The 21,496-nt window shown below is 44.7% G+C and overlaps 1 long non-coding RNA gene across 1 annotated transcript in view; it reads left to right on the plus strand.

Annotated features, from left to right (window-relative positions):
* The window catches only part of LOC106491373 (uncharacterized), a 125,871-nt gene that overhangs the window by 35,789 nt on the left and 68,586 nt on the right, over positions 1 to 21,496 (plus strand). The gene's annotated exons all lie outside the window — the stretch shown is intronic.

Here is a 21,496-nt window from a genome sequence, read left to right on the forward strand (position 1 = left end):
ACTCTCTTAAAAGACAGTACCTCTGAGCATAGGGCCACTCTGTGGTGCCACCACCCAGTTCAGAGAAGGGGAAGAGGGAATTGCGCTGAAATGTGGCTGTTGCTTTCTGCCCTTTCCCTGCAAACTTCCTGCTCGTGTCCTAACTTGGCCTCATTGTGGTTTGAAAGCACTGACTTAACAGAGGAGAGCTCTAGATAGAGGACAACTGGAGTTCATAGACTAGTAAAGGTCTGCCTGGAGAATAAATATGCAGTCTCTTTCCTCTGCCAAGATTAGAAGGAATTTAATTAAACCAAATGGGAAGAAGCACTTGCTGTAGATGAGCTCTTTTGGTCCATGTTCCTCAAACCTTCCCTCAGAACAGTGCCAAGAGCCAGGAGTAGACCAGATACTGCAAGACACTGCTCTGAGGGTTGATTTTTCCCCCACTCCCAAAGGGTAAACTGATATCTTCCTCCTTGCTTGGTACTGCTGTAGTTGAACTGCGTCTGGTCCCTGATGTTTAGCTGTTTTGAGTTTCTCTTCGCAGTAATATGCGGTTTAGATGTGTGCTCAGATACAGGTGAAGCTTCTGACCTTCCAACCATGGTGCACATAATTTTGCAGCCCTGGGACATTATCTTTTTGCCTTGAGCTCTCAGAAAGGGATCTAGTAACGAATGTGTGACCTTTCCCAAATGAACTCAGTAAAGTTTGTTCACAGGAATTTAAAGCTCTGAATAGCTCGCTCCTGGACAGAACAAGAGCAAAGCAGAAATAATCCATGGAGAATGTCCTCTTGAGACACAGGCAAATGAGCAAGCCACCTCCCTGGGAACAATTAAAATCACAGTGAAGGAGGTGTTACCATCTGGTATTTAATGGGGCTAGCAAATGTCAGCTTGCAAATCGCCTTAGTGGGCAGAGTGAAAAATGTCTGTGTCAGATTAGTTTGTGGTTGTGTTAGATTTGTTTGAGCTAATGTTTCTATTTCTAGAGATTCTGATGTAAGTAATGTTGTCATATCTTCTAGCAGAACTGAGAGTGGATGTGATAAAACTACCCTTCGGAGAGGTAGATAGGCTAGAGACAGGAAATTGGGGAGAAATGAGAAGAACTCTGTCCTGGGGTTGGGTGTCGGGGGGAAAATCACCATTTCTATGAATTCTGGACCTGAATTTTGAAAGCAACAACCCCCAGCTCTTCATAAAGCTTTTACTTCAGCACCAGTTGCTTTCAATTGAGCTGCTTGTCAAAGGTGGGATGTTTGAAAACAGATTAATAGAAATTAATACAGATATAACACAAGTCTCTGTAAAACATCTGCTTTATCTTTGTTTAATGAATCAACAAAGTTGAGCTTGAAAGAAATATGTAATCAATTATTCAAATACTTCCTATGCTTTTGAAATGGTAACAACTAAAATCCTTTGAGACTGCTTGATCAGATTAGTATATCATACAGCAAATCTAATTGGTTATATCCAGTCCTGAATTATCAGATTAGGCCAACTAATTTAAGCATATAATGTGAATGCTTTGTATAGCTGAAGTAATGCAAATGATTTTAATTAAAAAATTTCACTCCTATAAAATAAGGAACTCTGTCTAAATTCTCTTCAGTTTTGGGGGAACTTGATACATTTCTTCTATTTTATCAGCTCTCTGCTTAGCAGCAGTGCTCAAGGCTTCCTTCTGTCTCAACTTTTTGGGTGCTCAGCTTGAGACTGTAAATGCCCCAATTTATCTATTGGGTGTCTAGAACTTCTTGAGACTCCTTTTAAGGCAAATTGACATCCACAGTCAAGACGGACAAATTGAAACTCCATTTGAATTTTTAAACTTGATTGTTTCTGTCCTAAGCTTTAGCAACATTTACACTAAAATAGTTGGCTTTGAGAACAGCCACATGGGGGATGAGGGGCAAGAGAGATAAGTCTGCTACGGGACCCCCACCTTAGCATCTCCTAAGTATATTGAGTTAGGACAGACTCTCGAAAAAAGTGCATTCATGTTTAGGTATGTCACATTATTAAGAATGGCCTAAATTGGCAAAGTATTTAGGTGCCTATCTAAATACTTTACTGAAAAGAGCTGACTTTATTGAATTAAAGCCAATAACAGAAGCCACAAGTGTCCTTCTCTGCAATATATAGGCTCTATCTTCTCTCTTCAGCAAGAGTTTTGGGGTGCAACTTCCAGCCGAAGTCACTCACCAATGGCAGAGCTATGTTTCATGCTGACAGGGGAAATCCCCAGTGACCATGGTTTTTCAAGGGATGTGTGTGTTACTTGGGGCTCACAGCAATGTGTTCTCACTGGGATATTTTCCAAGCTTAGGGGAGTGTGTAAAACACATCGATTGTTTCCAGAACTCTTTGGCTGCCCAGCAGATTTCCTTCAAAGGCTTTAGCTGTGTGTAAGGGGTTGGGACAGCATAGCCTGGCAAGGGGATCCCCGGCATTGCTCATCACTTGTTTTGTTTCCATCTCCGAGTGCCTCTGGGATAGGCCAACAAGGAAGAAAGAGCCTCCAGGCCTGGTAGACTGGGCACAGACATTAGACTGTCTGCTGGTTCTCTGCTCCTGGTGACAGCCCAGCAGGAAGCTGAGATCCAATTTGACCTCCTGAGCTAGTGTGGACAGGCCTGTCTGCCCTGCATCTGCTTCAGCCCTGCCCCAGGGTCAGCGAGGAGCACAGACCTGCCGTGTCTGGCAGAAGCTGAACTTGTTGCTTTTTCCATGGTGGGGAGAGACTTGGTGCTGCCAGGGAGGGTGCATGGTGGTGCTTAGCAGCCCTGTGTCTCCAACAAGATGCCTGTTGCAGCTCACCTGATGCTCAGAGCATCTCGGAGAGAAACTTTAATTATCTCTTTCCTTTCTAAAGCAAATAACAAAGAATAGCAAATAGCAAAGAGGCTTAAGAGCCTCTTTTATGCTTTTGAAGACTCTTGATGGGATCCTCTGGCTATCTCTGTGTGTGTGAAGAAATAATAAGGCTTGAACAGTAAAAGCATTCCCCTTAGAAAATGTATTTTCCAGTGCTTGACCTGTGCTGATTGATAATACATTTGCTGAGTGAACAAATTCTTTACCAGCCTCAGCAATCCCAATGCCAACTGCGTTTGTTATTCAGGAGCACTTGACACTGACCACTGCTCTTATCTCATTGCTTGGTGAAGGGGAAGAACGAATGAATCTGTCACCTTCATGGATAGTAAATGTTCAGAGACAGAGCGCAAACTGGGGAGACATTGTCTTCTCTGCCTAGGCTGGCCACCCTGCAGAGGGATGCAGAGTTCAGGCCTTTCTTGTGTCTTGTGAATGGAGGGAGGGGAAAATACTAACCCCAGCTGCACCCAGAAATACTGCTTTCCTCCTTTGCCACCCCTCGTCGAAACCCTCTGGGTAAGTTGTGATGTATCAGTGTGCTTGGACAGCAAATCATGTTGCTTTTATGTCAACTGTAGAACGTGTGAGAGATTCAGGTAACTCAAGTGCAGGGTAGTCCTTGGATGATTAAAAGGTGTGACATTAAAATAATTACTTGGTGCTGAACTCTCAGCTCTTCAAATTTCTAAGGAATGTGGTACTTAAACTGAGGTAAATTTGCTTCTGAGTAGAGCCAGTTGTCCACTGGTGATGCTCACTTCTGCAGGGGAGCCATGGCAATAATGCAAGCAGTAAACTACTTCTGTACCCGAGCAGTTTACTGTGCCAGCCTTGACAAAGACTGGCAAGCCAGGCTGGCCCCATACCTCCGCAATCGCCCTCATCTATCGATGCAGCAGGGTCGCACTCCACTGTGGTTCTCCCAGACCCTGTCTCTGAACTCCTGCTGGGGTTGTTTTGCCTGAGCTTAAGATTTTGTCTGATGCAAAGAGAGTGGTAAATACAGGTGTAAAGGTGGTGCAATAAGAGCATCTGGGCCTGAATAAGTCTCTGCCTTTGCAGATGGTGGAGCAATGCATGATACTGAATGCAAAAATGAGAAGTGATGTAAAACAAAAGCAATTCATATGATCTGCCTAAATCCCCAGGGAGCAGTCTCTGCAAAGACAGCCTGAGCAGCATGAAGAACTAACAGCCTGTGTTTAAACAGAATAATGTGTAATGAGATGGCTAGACGGAGAGAGGCACAACCAGTGCAGTGAAAGACACGATAGGGTGCTAAAGGCAAATATTGTGACGAGCACTAACTCAGTACAGGGAGTGCTCTAATACAGTCCTGTTTAACTGCAAACAGACCTTCAGCAGAGGGGACTGTGATACCTCCTGCTATTTTGGGGCCAGGGCAGACAGACTTGGACAAATACAGGAGAAAAAATCTACTGGTCTGCTGCCCTGGGGTGGGTATGTTCTGAGTACTTATTACGCAGAAGCATCATGCAGACCCTGCAAGTCCCTGACATAGCTCAGATCTAGCTGGCTCTGCTGCCCAGTGCAGCAAGGCCATTGAAGCTTGTGCTGCCTGCATTTGTCTGGGGCACGAGCCGTGCGTGAAGGGGATGCAGCCTGAACGCCTGCGGGTTGTGCTTGTCCCTGGTGCAGCGGCATGTGGTGCTCCAGGCTACGCCACGGCTGGGCCTGCTGTGTCAGGGCGCCTCCCTGCCTGCTTCCTCTGCTGTTGTGAGCAAGCTAAGATAGGGCCCAGGCTCTGACTTTAATACACTGGTGTTCAGCACATGGACAGTCCTGTTAGCCTGAACTGAGATTTTTTTTTTTAAATGAGTCTAGGGACAACTTTGGTCCTCGGGTACAACCAGATGCTGCTGCAGGTCTGCTAGTGTGAGCCCAAGCCCACATCCACAGCTACCTGGCAGCAAAGCCAGGCAGGGCCGGTGCTGCAGCTAGAGACTGCTGTCTTGTTCCTGCATTTTTGTCCATTTTGCAGTTAACGTTTTAAAAGTATGAGATGCTTATAAGGATATCTTGTGAAATAGGAGAGACAAAACAAGCATGTTGCTGTGTTTGGGTGATGTCTTTTAAGTGCCAGCTGAAGAGACAAGCCATTCTCCCATCTTCAGAGCTAGTCATGGTTAAAAGCTGGCCATCTGCAGTGAATAGCAGGCAAGTGGGTGAGCACCTGGCAGATGTTTAATCATTTTGTGGATTCTGCCCTTTCCACTTAATTAAAAATCTGCCTGCTTGCAAACCTCTGCTGGAGAATACAGCTCCTTCTGCACTTCCGTTGGGGAGAGGTTTGTTTTTTGCCATGAGGAACACTCATATAGTAGGATAATGCTTCAGTCAGGCAGGGATGTGATGGAGCACAAAAGTATGACTTTTACAATGACCAAATATTACTGTTGTACGTTGAACCAGTCTAGCAGGGCTGGCTGTCCCTGCTGCTGTGAGTGCTCAGTGTTGGCTAGGAAGTGCTGCCTGTAAATGTGCTATTGCTTTCTCTATGAAAGGGCCCATAAAATGTTTATCTCTTAGGGTGAGAGACTGATCTTGCCTGATTGCATGGCGTAGTCACGAGTAGAGGTGGGTGGCAGGGAGGGAACTGCGTCCGTGGCTGCTGCGGGATGGGATCAGGCAGTCTGCAGTGCCAGCAGGCTGTTATGTGGGCTGGCTCACTCAGCCTCGCTGTTTGGTTTTCAGACACAGGTGTGCTTGACTTTCCCATAGCTTCCTATCCAAAAGGATGCAGCTGTAACAGCACCCATTTCCTCAAATGCTCACTCAAGTCAGTTTGCCAGTTTGAAGAAGGAATTAAATGCATCAAATCTGCTAGAAGCTCATAAATCCTTAGGCTGTTTCAGCCTGTCTCCAAAGAGCTGTAAAATCCATGGAGGACTCCAGTGGAGAAACGATATACATATTCAGATTAAAACTCAATGTGCCCAGGTCCAATTTGCTGGGAACCATGGCAGAGGTGTTCTGTGCTGTCTGGCCAGGGTAACCGCTGGGGATGAGGCTCGCCAGAGCAGAAAAGGAGTGTCCTTCTGCCTTTTCTATTTTTCTGCCAAAAGTTCACTTAGATCATTGTTTAACCTTTTCAACCCCACTGATGTCTGTTTTGAGCAGACAGCTAAGAGAATTCTCTTTTATATCTTTGCTTTTTAAAAAAAATGTGGTGAAGGCTGAACTTTTTTCTTGCTCCACATGATGGCACGGGGGTGTAGGAGGCCCTGAGCTGTGCTGTACCTCCTGCCCACCACAGGTGCTGGTGTGAGTGGGAAGGCCTGCAAAGCAATGGGCCCTCCTCTCCAGCCAAGGTGGCGAGAAATACTTGGCTGTGCTGCCTGCATGACTCCTACCTGCCAGTGCAGCCTCCTTGCTAATAAGGGGCAGTGTAGTGCCTCTTGGCAGGCTGCTGGTGGCCACCTGCATCCCTCTGCCCTCTTGATGCGGGATCAGTCCAAGACGGAGCTCTGACTCTGGTTCAGGAGTCTTGATTTGGGCACTGGCTTCCCACCTGCCTCAGCACTGCCCTGTACCCCCTCCCTCGCCTCTGCGTGTTCACTTCCATGCAGCCAGCCAAGCTGTGTGGGGCTCCTCATCTACATCCGATATAGCTGGGGACTGTGAGCCTGTCACTCACTACTTATCCCGAGTGGTAACCGCTGTATGTACAGGTCGTACTCCCAGATACAAGCTGCTTGCCTTAGTGCTCTCCTCCAGTACTTAGCAAGCTTCTCCTAGCACATCCCATCCTGCTTGCATCTTGGCAAGCATTAAAGGCAAGATATTTTGTCGTGTCAAGCATCCTCCTCTTGTCTCAGGCTGAAGTGCTTAGCATGCTCAGCATGTGCGAGTGACTCGTGAAGAAGCAGGAATCTCCCTAAACTAAGGGCAGGTCAGGGTGGGCTCAGGCGCTCCTTGCTGCGTGCTGCTGTGCCTTAGAGCAAAGCCTTGTGCAGGTGCCCAGGGCAGAGGAGCACAGTCCCTGGCAGAGGAGAGGCTGGTGCTGCCCTCAGCAGAAGGATTCAGCTGGGAAGGAGCTCGATTGCTCTGCTGAGAGCATGAGAGGTTGTAAATATGCACCTTCTCCACTTACTGCTGTGGTGTGTCCAGAGCAGGGTCTCTGTTTCAGGTAACTTGTACTGGTTTGCCTCTTATCTAAGGCTCCAGCCTTGTTTCCTTCTATTTTCAGGGACTTGATTAGTCCCTATTTTTCCAATTTACCATATTAACATCACATCAGAACTAATGGGCACATAGTAATGCAACATAGTACAACTTTTTATGTGGGCCACTGCTCTAAAATAGCTTTTTTCTGTCACTATAAAATAACATAAGCTCTTAATTCCACCAGGAGTCTTTTCCCCACCTTTATGAAAGTTGTCTCTAGATACAAGTTGTGGTTCAGATGCTCAGCTGACTTCATCAGCTGTGTTAGAGCTGCTTTGATAGAGCTCCTGTGATTATGTCAGCAAGGGATCTGGTGTCTTGTCGCAGCCCCATCATTGTGGCTGGCTGACTGTGCGTAGTGGACTAACTTACTAGCCCCCACTTTTATTTCACAGGCATCCGTTAGCTCTAACTTTTATTATATTGTCTTTTAGAGCAGCAAATTTATGCTACAATGAATCCTTTTGTTATTATATTAAAATATGCTAAAACTCTTGAACTTTACTTAAATGAAATTGAGAACTCCAGTGGCTACAGACAAAACATATGCAGTCTTGCTGACGTTGGCACGGTTTCAGTAAGTGTTTGGAGAGATGCTCCTGTCTCTGCACTGACACTGTGGTGATGATGAATAGGTATTACCAGAATGGTTGCTGATCATGCGCCATGCGCATGGAAATCATATTTGGTGTGGGGAAGGCATGCATTAATCCTGTCGTCTCAGCTAGCATGTGCGCTCCTTGTATTTCCTTGTACTGTATGCAGTGCAGGCTGTGCCAGCTGAGAGCTGCTGGCTTGTAATTAGTCCTCTGATATGAACATGTTTGAAGACTTGAATTTGGCACGTGGGGGTACTAAGATGTGCCTGAATAGGGAGAGACTGTTCACAGGACTTCTTGTCGTTGCATGAATTAGATGTCTGGCTATAGAAAGAACATATATATGCATGTGTGCACATACACACATCAGCCACGAATGCTTCCTTGTGCCTTCTAACAAACTTAAAACTTGAACCCCAGTAGCCATTTTAAACCACTGAAAGAAAGTGGAGTACTGCTGATGTTCAAGGTCCTTGCTAGAGCAGGGAATCTTAAATAAATACGTTTTCCTGGGAAAAGGTCATACTCTACACAGTATTTGATTTTTTTCATGTGATAGCACCCTATGCATTATAAATCATAGCTGGGTCAACAGCCAATGGTTTTAAATGTCTCCATGTGTCCCCACGATTAAGGGATCATCTTGAATATATGCGTATATATATCTTTTCCTGGAAGTCTGTGACTGGTCTCAGCATGCAGCTACAATTTTTACTGTTCTCCCACTTTTCGTAGGGATTACTGTATTGGATCACACCAAAAGTCCATATCTGTTGGCATCCTGTTTCTGGCACTGGCTAGCAGATGGTTAAGAGTCATTAGCCGCTGCTTTTGTTACCTGTTTTCTGTATCTTTTTTTCAGGAAATGGGTTATCAAAACCCGTATTTTGCGTTTTAATTAGTTTCTTGGCAAATGGAGGTGGTGTTTCTTCAAAACCCCATGATTATTGATTCTGTGCTCTTTAGAAAGGTGTATTTTCAGGAACTAATTTTCGGTCTTTTATTATGGTTTTTGCCTTTTCCCTTTAAATGTACATGTCCTCTCTACACATAGATACAGCCATGAAAGGAGCTATGTAAATGCAGAATGTGAGTTAATGTTCTGTATGTAAACACTAAATATACATATTTTTTTCCCTTGTCTTCTGGCTTCACACATGCGCATGCACACTCCTTGGCTACTGTTTCACTAGTCCTTGTTTTATTTTATTTTTTCCTAGATCCTGACACCTGACAATAATTAATTTGGGACTTTCTTATTGTTTCCTTTTGTGGACACAGTAATTTTCCCTTTTCCAAGGATCTATATTATTGATCTTATATGGTCCGCTTCAGTCTAGCAAATGTTTGTATTCCTATTCCAATTGGATTGACTTTGGTTTGCTGGCCAATTTGAGAGCTGGCAAGCTTATAAGTGACTCCTGGTGTCTGCGTAATACAGTGAAAAGCAAGATTCAGCTATAATGAATCCAAAGGGGGATATTTATTAAGACCACTAGGTGTTCAGAGGATCTTGTACTACTCTCTAACTTTCTAGCCCTCAGGCAAATTAAATTGTTGACTATTGTCAGTCTTCCGTAGCTGCTTTAATCTGGGCTGAACTGGGTCTTAAGGGACTATTTAAGTTACACAACCAGCACTGTGTCCTTAGAGCAAGAACTTAGGCTGAAAATCAGAAAAAGCTTCCTGGCGGTAACTATATGAAATTGTTATGAAATCCTTACATAAGGCCCATTTGTGCCAATAAGAGTTCCTATACAAGATGTCTTTTTTCCCTTAAAATAAAAAAGGGAAGAAATTGCTATTGCATTTAGTAGTAGTTGTAGTGATAATGATGTGGTTGGTCCTTTCTCGCGTCAATGGACGCCTCAGAACAGGTATTGGACAAAACAGCTCTCAGGACGCTGGGGAGAACAGTCGCCTTCTGGCAGGCAGGTGTCTCAGACAAGCCACTGAATGGTGATTGCTTTAATTTCTGCTGCTAAATCGCTTTTGGGGGATTCTCATTCTGAATTTCCATTCCTGTGTAGCTTAATTAGCAGTCCCTTCCCATTCAGAAGGGAAAGCTGACTTCATTTCCCTGTCTTGAAGATGAGCAGCTCTGCTAAGGGGAACTGCATCCAATCAACATCCCTACAAAGTTGCAACCAGGGTCCATTGAACTTGTCTGTATTTTTCTAGAAGAAGCATCAAGATCAAAGTCTCAGAAAACTGTTTGATCTTCCAGCTGTAAACAACTACTAAGAGAACATTTGCCATATTTAATTACTACCAAATACAGTGCTTGTATCCAAACTCTGACAAGCTGGTCGAGCAGCTTAACTACCCGCTGCTTAAAACAAGAGAAGGGAAGGAGATGGCATTGCAAAGGAAGGTCAGTGAAGAAGGTAGAAGAGTCAAACAAGTTTGTCATTCCTGTTCTTCTCATAGTGCTGGAACTGTTAGAGGGTAGCTGGGGTGTTCGTTTTGCGGTGGGAATACACTTGTGAGTGCTTGCTATCCCATTCTTATACCCTTTGGCTATTCTTTAAAGAGCATCATCCAGAAAGCACTTGTTAATGAGTCCTTACTCTCACATGATCTTTTATGTGCAGCCTCCTCCAATAATATCCTAAACAGATGGCTAAATCTGTTGAGAACAGCAGTTTCCAATTTTATAGTGAATTACCAAAAAGATCTTGCTTTTCTTCCCTCCTTCTCTCCCTCTCTCCACACGCACTCAATACTTGAACAAAATGAAATGGCAATCTGATAACACCAAAACTGAAGGGAGTTTTGTAGTGGAGATGGAGTCAGGCCTTTCCTGTAGAGCACAAACATGTGTTGAGCTATCAGCATATTGATCTCTGATCTTAATGGAATTATTTGTATGCCTAAGTTCATATCTGTTTATACGTTTTGGAGCAGCACCCCGATGTCAAAATTCAGCAGATAGCAGTGAATTTCCTAGATGTTTGTGTAAATTACTGAGTCATTACTGTAATGAGGAGTAATTATTGACATTGTCTTGGAAGGTTGATTCATTGGATAATGAAACTTATCAACCTTGAATATTTTCAATAGCTGCAAACATTAAAAAAGAAGGAAGACTTGGCAAGCGAGTAAAGATCCAACACAATAAATGTGCACGTCTTGCTCATGTGAGGAGGCCTGCTGGATTATTCACTGGATTGAAATCAACCACATGGATAAACATTTGCAAGATCCAGGGTTTGATGAATTCTGTCTAAGCATTTAATAATCTTGAAAAGTGATAGTAAGTGTTTAGGCTAAATTACATCCCCATAAACCTCTTTCCTCCTCATTCCCCCCCCTCCCCCAACCTTCCTAGGCATGATTTTGTTCCAAAACAATGATGCATAGCCATGAAATGGCTTTGCCCTTTATCACTGTAGCATAGGAGAAGATAAACCGAACAGATCTGTTTATTCATTTTGGAGAAAAAACAAAATTAAAAGGCTTCTGTGTATTGTGGTAATGTAATTCCTAATCAATGACAGTGGGTTTAACAGATTTATGGGTCTTTAACTTCTAAGATTAATGACTACATACATTGATGCTGTCAAAATGACAGTATCATGGTCACGTACTTCATGAAACAGATAGCGACCTCCTGCCAGGCACGTCCTTTAGGAAATGCAATTATTGCTGCCCATTTTACAGTACTTAACTTTTTTTTCCTTGGTAAGTGACAACAGAATGGGTTTTGAGAATAAATTAATCTTTCTAGATGAACTGTTAACCCTTCATGTCTAGCAGCTAGTTTTATTAACTCACTGCTTGCATACTGTTCTCAGGATGGGCATGGCAAACAAAATACTGCCAGAAGTACCATCTGGACTCTTTCTCTAGATCACTAAGCTCCAAGAGCCATATGAAAGGATCAAATCTACAATGCGACTGTTTCAAATTGGACTGCCTTAGTAGCAGTCACTGACAGTGGCCTTGACACCACAACTTTCTAGTGTGTGTTTGTATATAAATATATATATATACATGTATGTTGCAACTGTCAGCGGGCTTGTCAGGCATGGAGTAAAACATTTTAGCTTAAAGCTCTCATGCCGTAAGCTAGCACAGCTGACGTTATGTTAGAAGAGGGCTGGGACCAAGCATATAGTCAAATGACAGCTGGTAATTTGTTGAGCTGTGGAAACTTGGTGGTGCTTTTGTTTTTGGGTTATATGTGATGAGATGACCTGGGTGCTTGTGTCCTGAGAGCCGCAAAAGCCGCCAGGCCTGGACGCTTGCTGCTGGCTGACAGCTGCCCCCAGTTCGCTGCTCTGGGCAGCTGAGATGTCCTACGCTTGTTCATGGATCACCCACCTCGTGCTGGACTGCAAGATGTGCCAGCATGTCTCTTGTTGGGATTGAAAATGGCTTTCTGATAAAATGTATGCAAAGTGTGATGAAGGGACATGCAGGGAGTAAAAAGGGCTTAGAAATCCTAATGGACATCTTAAATTTGTGCAGGAGACCAATAGGTAGGCAGTGCTGATCCCAGAGTGTGGTGTCCCATACTCCGATGGGAAGCCCTGCACTATCCTTTTTCTGAGCTGATCTAACTCCTCTCACTTCTGCTTCTCCTATTGATATGACTCCCAAGTACTTAGCCTGCAACTCTGTCACTTGATTTCATAGGACTTTAGGACATTTATTTTGGGGGAAGGATCCAGTTAATAACAGCAGGTTTTGTATAGCATAAGGTATTTATCTCTCAGTAATAGTCTGGCAGTGGTTTCACACAGGCAACAGAAGTATAATGAAAAAGATGACTGGAATTTGTCTGGAAGAAGAATTTCCAGCGTGGGCATGTGCCTATGTTAAAACACCTGCAGAAACAGTTTTCAAATATCTACATCTCATTAGAAGTCAGTCAACAAGTTCCCACATTGGGAAGCAGACTCTGCTCTGTAGGTAGTTCATCAAATTATTTTAACTTATAGGGAAATCTACTGAGAAAACAATCAGGGATGTCAGTGATAAGTAACAACACTAGAGCTCCTTAATGCCTGAGAAGCCAGGAAGCTAAGTCACTGATGATCAAGAGACTTAATTCAACATAATTTCCTGCCTGTTTTTCATATCTATGGTACTTAGCTCTCAGAAGTGAAATACTTGAGTATGTGAAGAAAATGTTCATGTCCTAAAAGGCTGCTGTGAAGCAGTAGGTGAGATTAGTTCCTGTTTACAGAGCTGAGGAAGAGGGAGATTAAGGGATGTGCTCAAGATTACATAAGAAGTCTGTGGCAGAGCTGAGACCTAAGATGGGAAACCTAAATTCCCTGGCTGACACCTTCACGCTGATCTTCCTTTATCATTTCTCACATAGCAATACCACAGAGAACTTGCTCCAGTTCCTGTTACCAACACCTGGCAAACTCACTGCAGAATGTGACTTTCCTTCTCCACGCGAGTTGTTCACACTGGTATAGTTACACTAAGGTTAAGCATCAGTGCCTGCAATTGGGCAAATTTCTATTGTACCCAGAAGCAGGGATTTTTTTCAAAAATAAGGGTGGGAATTAGATGCTTAGTCACCTCCCTTTTGTTGGCAGATGGTCACCTAAGGGCAACTGGTCTTCATAGTCCACCTGGAATTTTTATCACCTTTACCACTGGTAAGGAAGCAGCAGCAGCAGGGGGTTACAGCATGCTGTAGGAGCCAAGGGAGCTGAGATGTCTTCTCAGTGCTTTTATCTGGGGTGCAATAAAAATCAAGCACTCTATTCTAACAAGTGTGAGAACTAATAATTACCCTATTAACTTGTTAAAACTGCAATTGGTGTCCTTGACTTTCTTTATGAGCATAGAGATGTGTTAATATATTAAGCATCATAAACCTTATTTTTGTGCTTGAATGTTATGTTTGCTCAGGACTTGATATCCCTCAAAGAAAAACCTTACAAGATGGTAGAAACTCTTACCAACGTGTTAGCAGCCATCTTTGAAAAGTACACTGTGTCCCGGTCTCTGGGGTTTTACAGTCCTGGGTTCCTTTCCGTGGTCAGTAACCTTCTGTCCATTTGTAAATTCTTGTGGTGTTTCATATTCATCTTTCACATGTATTTAGTGCAAAAATTATAGCACAAAGCTCTTGGCCTCTTCCTGTTATTGACCTGGTTTGTTGCGTATTAAGGCCCCGGTGCTCTGGAGCTGGCTTCTCATTACAGCTTAGAAGAGAGCAATGTAACAAGGCCAGCGTGACCTAAATTGCTGACCTGGATGTCAGCACGTGTTCCTTGAAGATAAGCAGATTCCTTGTTCCTGAGTCCTTAAATCATTGAAGAGTGTGACTTTTTCTGCAGTTAAGCTATGGGATCAAATGTTTTTGTCACAGAAAGTTGTCCTAGGTGAGCCAGATCCATGGATGGAGCCTCGTTCAGGCTGGTACAGCATTCTCAAATATCACGGACGTTAGCACAGCTCTCTTTGTATGTAAGGCCTGTATTTTTCATGGCTTCCTGATAAAAGGGTAGCAGATTCTTCTGGAAATCATGTGTTTACTTTTAAGTGGTTGTTGAATGTGGCTTCATCTATTTGCAGTAATCCTTGCTGCAAATTTCCAGATCAATTCGGCTCTCAAAGCAGAGTATTCATAAAATGTCAAGGCAGCGCTCCTGGGAGGTAACCACATACATGAAGAGCAACTATCTGTCCCAATCCAAAATCAAGCAAATCTCCATATCTGCTGAGAGACTAGCCTGGCCAACTAAACCACAATAGCGTGTGTGGTTCATTATAAACTTTGTTCACAAAGCATTACTGTGGCTGCAGATGTCAGTGTGTCCTTTGTTTGGTTTTGTACTAATTCAACCTTCAGTTCCTTCTTATTTATTTACGTGAAAGTAAGGTTGGGTTTCAAAATTGCAAAATCCAGATATCTTGGCAAAGGCAATGCATGTGAGTTAAAGGGCTGATCCAGAAAAGCTGCTTCTGAGATATATTTTTGACCAATAGATATTCTTCCGATCATCCACTGCTTTTCTGAGAGTTTACTGGAAATTAGCAGCTTGTATGTTTGAACTCTTGCATGTTTGAACTGGATCACAAATTTCCGCAACGAGCATGAGGTGGTAGATGGGACTGTGGTATTGCTGACTGCAGAGACAAGGCATTGTAGATGCAGGAAACGGCCTCCTTGGGACCCTCAGTCCGGATGGTGGCCCTTCAACGTGCAAGAGGTTGGTATGCTCTTTCCAGAATCTGCGGCAAAATTAATTTTTCCACCCACTTTCCCTGTAATGTGAGGACTGTGTTTGAGACCACTGTATCCTCATGTTCCATGAGGTTTATTCTTGAGTCGGTTTAACAGCTTGCCACAAAAGGCACATGTGGCTCAAAGTAAGGCTGGTAGATGCTCACTGGAGCTCCACATACACAAATCAACTCTTTAATGACAAGACCAGAGTATCTTCTGTAAGACTGCAAAAGGTAGCTGGATTTTCCTCATCTAATACCTACTGAGGTAAGCGACTGATTAACAGGGAAGGGATTTGCATTTCTCCTTGTGGACCAGTGATGCGTCAGAGAAATGGACGCAGGGAACGTGCTGTGGTCCTAGTCTAGTTGTGGGTTAGATGTGTGGCTTGTTGATTGAGCAGGATGTTTGACAGGCTAGGGAGGAGGATGATTGCCACAGAGGCAGGAGGCAAATATGGCATAAACTAGCCACGCATGGAGCTTTGCTTGTTAGACAAAGGAAGGTATAACAAAGCCTTTTAAACCAAAATTTATACTGGTTTGCTTTCCAGAAAGTTACTAGAATATAAATGTGCAATGTAAATTTTAAATGTTCAACCTCTTGTTGCACATATGAAAATGAAGAGTTTTGTTGAATACGTTTAGTAATTAAATGTTCCTGGAGATGGAAATATTAAAGCTATAAAACCTGGTACCAGACATTATAAAGGCTAGAAGGGAAAGAGCAAAACTGCTTTTTTTCCAAGGCTGACTTGCAATTTCATCTTTTGAAAAGAGTTAGTTACCTGAATGTATTCAATATAGGAATAGGGAAAGATTTTTTTCCTAGTGAAAATTCAATTAGACTCTGGCTACCTTGTAAGTATGGAAGCCCAAATGTTAGCAGTGACATGAAGATAATGAATGATATAAACACTGTGCAATTTCACTGGGAATGCTTTTGGTAAGGGATGGTTTGCCTAAAGTCTTGTCTGCAAGGCCATGAGTAAATGCCTGTCATTCAGCTGCTGCTGCAAAACCCGGGCTGCGGTCGTCTCTCCACGGTGCTGAACACCCGCAGCAGCGCCTGTGAGGGCCGTGCACACTCGTGTTTGAGAGCTGCGGTAAAGGAGCACCCAGGGACTCGGGTCAGGTCTGGACCCACATCATTTTGTGGGTTATGCAGGCATATGTGCTGATTCTGAAAATGAGAGGTTTTTTGGCAGTCTGCTGCACGAAAGAAAGCGCTGGTGTGTTAGGACAGGATCATGGCTACAGTCTGTGCTTTTAGAAGCTTATAAACCTGAGATGAGCAAATTATAAAGGGCAGGTAGGGGAGACAATCCATTATATGAAGTTTTTATATACTTTTTGTCATAAAAGAAGTATTAAAATTCTCCAGCTGCCCCTCAGTCTAGCCATTACATGTGACTGATTTCTTAGAGGCACCCGAGCATGAGTGGGGCTGGAGAAGCAATTTCCCTTCACAATTAGGTTTATGAATGTTTTCAATATAGAGTGAAGCACCATCAAACCCAGACTCCAAAGGCAAATCTTCATTGAGTCGGCAGCATTTCCTCTCCATCTGAACCTGAGAGAGGAGTGAATCTTGCCAGGGTTTTTTTTTGAGACTTCCTGGACATGTGGTACAGATCAAGCCTTTCACTGATGTTCCTGACTCCTTAAGACTTATTTTGGGGGAAAATGCCATGATGTTTTAGTTTGCAATGGGATCTAAAAGCAAATACATCTTATGCTGCCCTGGTCCTTGTGGTGAACTTTAAGTGCAGCACTTTGGTGGCCAGTGGTACCCACCTCCACAGGGGATTGAGCTCTCCTGCACAAAGACTGCTGTTGACTACAGTTGTATTTTATCTGTTGAGGGAGCCTGGCAGAGAGCTTGGAAAGGGGTTTTGGGAACAGAGCCAGGCAGTTTCTTTGTGTTTGGAAAGGTAACCCTGGGTCTCTCCAGGCAGGTCCTGCAGGTCCCACTGGTGGCTGAGCTGCTGGCAGCTGTAGAAGGGGGCACCAGGGAGGTACTTGTAGGCAGAATCTCCACCACTTTGAGGCTTTATCTCTCTGACATAAATCAAAGAATTTTATAAGTGAGCATGACTATGGATGAACTGTTATGACTCACTGCAGAGAAAACATAACTTGTCCTCATACTTCTACCCCAAACTTTGACAGGGAAAAGATGATAAACCTAGCTGTAAAAAAAAGGACTCCTATTAGGTATTTCTCCTTGCCACTCCATGGAGGATAGCTAGTGTAGAGAGATCTGAATGGAGAATGATTTATTGTCCCTTTTTTGCTTAAAATACTTCAGCAGCAGTGATTAATTGTCATCTCTGGCATTGCCTTTACCTATCAGACTGTGGCAGAATCATGCTCCAGGGGTAGATCAGCTTGGCACGCTGCAATAATTATGCTGGATACGGCCACGCTGGCTGGGCTGCCATCTGCAGCCAGGTAGGTGGTGCATTAGTGGGCGCAGAGGGAGAGATGTGCTCATTCCTCTCCCTCACTCCCTGCAGAAGCTGATAGTGCTGTTGTCATGCACGCTCGTGCTACCCTTGCTCAGGGCCTGTTTTGTGGAAGGAAGGGGCATGGGGTGCATTAGAGCAACGTGCTGAGACTGGGACTCAAGATACACCCCATACATCTCTGTGTTAGTGTCCAACACTGCTCTCCCTTCATGAGGTTTCCTCTGGCCTGGAGAACAGCAACACCTCTCTCGGGACGTCTCTCCCTGGCGATCACACCAGTGAGACATACGGCTGTCTGGCCCCAGCATTTTCCTTTTGACACACAGTTCAGATTCTTTCTTTTTATAATTAAACAGAATAGTGAAACACTGAAAATTTAGGGGAAGAAAGGGCTCTGAGTCTTTTGAGCCATTGGCTGTGGGTTGCTCTCTGCTGGGGCAGTTTGTCCTAGGCATAAGGAGAGATGCCTCCAAAGGCATCCCAAAGGGGGCTCCCAAGGGACACGTAGGCAGCGTGTGCTGCGCTGCCCAAGAGAACAGGGCACCACGCATTGCTGTGTGCAGTCCCAGGCCAGGACAACAGAGCTGAGGAGAGTTTTACATCGCTTTCCTCCTTTTTGGCTGAGTGTTGGGGCTGCTTGCTCAGTATTTGTGCCAACAGAGACAGTACCCAAACGTTTGCCTGACTGATAGCCTTGTTTGACACCTATTTAACGGCCCTTTTCCAAACAAGACAGGTTGCATGGCAGTAAAGTTGCCAGAAACTGCCAGCTGTCCTCCCCTGTTGCTGGTTGCGGAGCTGTTCCCAAGAGAAAGCTGCCTAAAACTCCCAGTGCACACAAGGCTCCTACTTAGAGGATGCTGAAAAGGGGCTGATCAGGTATTAAAGGACCGTAGCTGCTTGGGTTGCATATACTATATCACTCACTTGCCAGAGCGCCTGGTGAGGTATTTTAACATATCTGCTCTTCTCTGAACTTCTGTTTTCTCACTTCTTTCTGCCACACTTTGAGTTGGGCCTTTGGGTCAGGCATTTAAGGGACTGATCATATCCCACCCCAGGACGGACCAGAGGACTTTGGCCAGGGTCCAGCTGGGATGCATGAAGCTGAACAAGCATTAATGCCACTTCATGAAGACAGAGCTGACAAATATGAACCAGAAAAATGGAAGGAGCTTAGTGATAAATATGGAGCAGCAATCCCAAGGTGACCTTGGGAAGCCCTGCAAGACAAGAGCTTGAGATCTTGAATTGCACAAGGATATTAATTTGATAGCAAGTGAGGTGACTATTTCCAGCACTGTCCAAACCAGAGACTTGCTATGCCCATGTATATCTGTTTGGGGAGCATGAGCTCAGTCAGGCAGAAGGGAAGTAAAAGATTTAAAGTCAGAATAAAGATGGGAATAAATAAATAAACAGGACACCTGCCTTCCCAAGCAGCAAAAGGAACAGCAGCAGCAAATACTAAACTCCAATCTTAGGACCCTCTGGTTAACTCCAGCAGTTTTATTCATTATAATTACACCTATTGATTCTTCAACTCATTCATTGCTATAGCTACAAACTGTGGTAGCTTAGGTAACTGCTTCTGTGCAACCCATGTGCGAGCTTTTAAGGCAGTGCCCTGCTGAGTGATGTGGTACCCAGTGGCTGGCGGCATCCAGCTCGCTGAGGGGCGGAAGCTGTTGAGATGCCTCCTGGGTGCTGTGCGGACATGCATGGAAGAAGCATTTCTTCCTTCGTGGTGCAGCTGTCTGAGCTCCCGTCCGACGGGCGCTGGGTTGTGCGGATTGCACACAGGATGCTGCCCTGTCCTCACTGCGCAGGACTCTTCTCCTACCCCCTCTGGCCCTGTTTAAGTTCGACTTGCTAAACTCCTCTCTCTGCTGTTCCCTCTTGGCCATTCCTTTCTCCCTTCAGCTTAGATAGGATGTTTTCCAAATCTGATTTCCAAAAGCTTATTTGATTCTCTGTCCTTCCAATCCTGGAATATTTGTTTTTCTTCTGCTGTAGCAATCAACTGGGGCTGCAGCTGCAGGAAGACCTTCCCTGGACTGTGGGCCTCCTGCAAGTCACCACATCCCGCTGCAGCGCTGTGATCAGCCATGTCCTTACGTGGCGGAGGCGCGTTGTGAGGCAGCCCCTAACGGACAGCCCCTTGGGGTCTCTATCTGTACGTCACCCTGGATCTGCAGGGATCTGATAGGATCCCTTTGAGGTTGTGGTCCAGAGGAAAAAATGGCCTTTCTGTTGCTCTGTACCATGGTAGCTCAATTCTTGCCTTTGTGCTTCCTCGATTTCTCCCTCCCACAGACCCAAACTGATGCTTTTGAGATACTATGATGTCTGTTATTTATATTCATGTACTACTATATTAGCTTCAGTTCAGCAAAATGACTATTTTCTGCCCATGGATTCCCTTGTGCTGTTCCTCTGTTTTCTTGACTCTTGATAATTCCTAGTAGTTTAATTAAACTGCAAATTTCATCCCTTCCCTATTCATTCTCCTCTCTCAATCACTGGTGCAGTTGTTTGTATAGAGCATAATGGTTTTGCATGTTAAGCAGGTCTCTTCTTCAGCTAATCTGCAGGTGTATCCTTATCTTCATCCTCCGAGTGTTACTGCCCTCTCAGTGCTCCCAGGCTCAAATACGAGGCGCCGCTCATCTCCAGTGTGAGCAGGGCTCAGCTTCGAGACGTGCATTGCCGGGCACGAGCCTTCCCACATGCGGCTGCTGAGCTTTAATGCTGTTGATTGCTGGAGTCTGCACATATGCACTCATAGGAAAGGTCGCACCAGTGCGATAGTGGCTTAAATGAAAATTGGTTTATTATGCATGTGTCTGTTACTGCAGGCAGCTGATTAGCCAGCCAGCTGTGGCCAGCTGTCTCTCAGAGATCCTCCAGGGTAAATGCATCTTTAAGAGATTGTTTGGATGACTTTTAGTTGAGCTTGTTTGCCGGCTCGGTCGGACTTGTATTACTTTTTAATGCACTCAGGAACAGCGCTTGTCGGCGGCGCGTGCAGAAGGACCGCTTGTCATTCACGCTTCTGGCTCGCGGTGCGGCTGCCCCCCTGGTTCACTTGTCTGAGTGCCAGAGTGAGGGGCTGTGCTGAACACTGAAGGGGGTCTGTCATTTTAAACACTTTTATCTATCTGCTTATATCAGGAGAAAGGGACTAGAAGGACCTCTGTTCTCTTGACTTGGTCTGTTCTTTTTCTAAATGGAGTCAGGTGCAATCTATAAAGCAGCTTTCAGCTGTCTTTTTTCCCCTCATGTAACTACTATTAATACTTGTGATAAATAACAATAGATACTGTTTAAAAAAGACTATTTGACCAGATGATGTGATTCATCTGACATCTACAATTCATCATAAAAGTAGCAGCATTTTCTGCTCTTGGTTTCCGCATGCTCTATCACACCACCAGAGCTGTTTTCCACCCTGTGCTTTAAATCTTCAAGACAAGAGATTGCTCTTAGCAGCTCCTCCCCAAACTTTCAGGTTTCTCCCTGATTTGAAACTGTGCTGTTTAGCGAAATCCAGGTGGTGACCAGGCATGAGGCTGCGGCAGGGACGTGGGAGCGCTCCGGGCAGCCCGAGGGAGCCCAGCCTGGGCTCCGGCTCCCGCACGTGGGTGAGGGAGGGAAGGGGGCGCGGGGTGAACGCTGGGCATTGCACGGACGAGGCGAGGGAGGGAAGCACGGAAAGCACGCGGCTGGGAACCAGCCAGGTGGTAGGAGCAGGGCTTGTGGCTCGGAAAAAACGCTGCTGGCGAGAGCTGGGCTCTGGGGGAGCCGGGGCCTGCCGTACGTTACGGTTCAGCCTTGCTGACGTGGGCTTTTTATCTTACAGAAAACGTGCACGAAGCATTTACCATCTAATGTCACCCAAACCCTGTTTGGTAGGGCCTGTTTAGGATTCATAGCATGATGGGGGTTGTTTTGTTTTGTTTTTGTTTAAATTGAGCCCCCCAGCAATACAGCTAAAAGATATACAATTCCTCCTTTGTTGCTCCTATATTATCGCGCATAATTATCCCTTCCTTGAAACAGCCTGCAATTCAATTAGATAAAGCTTTTTGCTGAACTGCTAAGTAGATTACAAAAAAAGGAGGGAAAAAAAGCAGTGTGTGTTCTTTTTTTTTTCATTGAAGGGCAT

The sequence above is a fragment of the Apteryx mantelli genome, chromosome 16 (assembly GCF_036417845.1).
Source record: "Apteryx mantelli isolate bAptMan1 chromosome 16, bAptMan1.hap1, whole genome shotgun sequence".
Classification (NCBI taxonomy): Eukaryota; Metazoa; Chordata; class Aves; order Apterygiformes; family Apterygidae; genus Apteryx; species Apteryx mantelli.